Below are 495 nucleotides of genomic sequence, written 5' to 3' on the forward strand. Positions count from 1 at the left end.
TGATTACGGCTCACTGCAGCCTCGACCTTCTGCGGTCAGGCAATCCTCCCAACTCAGCTTCTCAAGTAGCTGGGCCTACAGGAGCGTGCCATCACACCCAGCTAATTTTTTTATTTTTTGCAGAGACAAAGTCTCACTTTGTTTCCCAGGCTGGTCTCCAACTCCTGGACTCAAGCAATCCTCCCACCTCAGCCTCACAAGGTGCTGGGATTACAGGTGTGAGCCACCTCACCTAAACCCCCAGGTTCAACTTTTGTACACAATGCTCAACATCCATTTTTCTTTTTTTTTTGAATTGGAGTCTCACTCTGTCACCCAGACTGGCGTGCAGTGGCCACTCCCAGTCACCGCAGCCTCGACCTGCTGGGCTCCGGCAATTCTTCCACCTCAGCCATCCAAGTAGCTGGAACTACAGGCGTGCACTACCACACCCGCCTCATTTTGACTTATTGTAGAGATGAGGTCTCGCCAAGTTGCCCAGGCAGGTCTCGAACC

At 52.3% G+C, this 495-nt stretch overlaps 1 protein-coding gene across 1 annotated transcript in view; it reads left to right on the forward strand.

Moving 5' to 3' along the window:
* The window catches only part of AIF1 (allograft inflammatory factor 1), a 2,710-nt gene that overhangs the window by 1,453 nt on the left and 762 nt on the right, over nt 1-495 (forward strand). The window lies entirely within an intron of this gene.

Source organism: Carlito syrichta, unplaced genomic scaffold, assembly GCF_000164805.1.
Source record: "Carlito syrichta isolate Samal-C Ts95f unplaced genomic scaffold, Tarsius_syrichta-2.0.1 Scaffold309736, whole genome shotgun sequence".
NCBI classification, from domain to species: domain Eukaryota; kingdom Metazoa; phylum Chordata; class Mammalia; order Primates; family Tarsiidae; genus Carlito; species Carlito syrichta.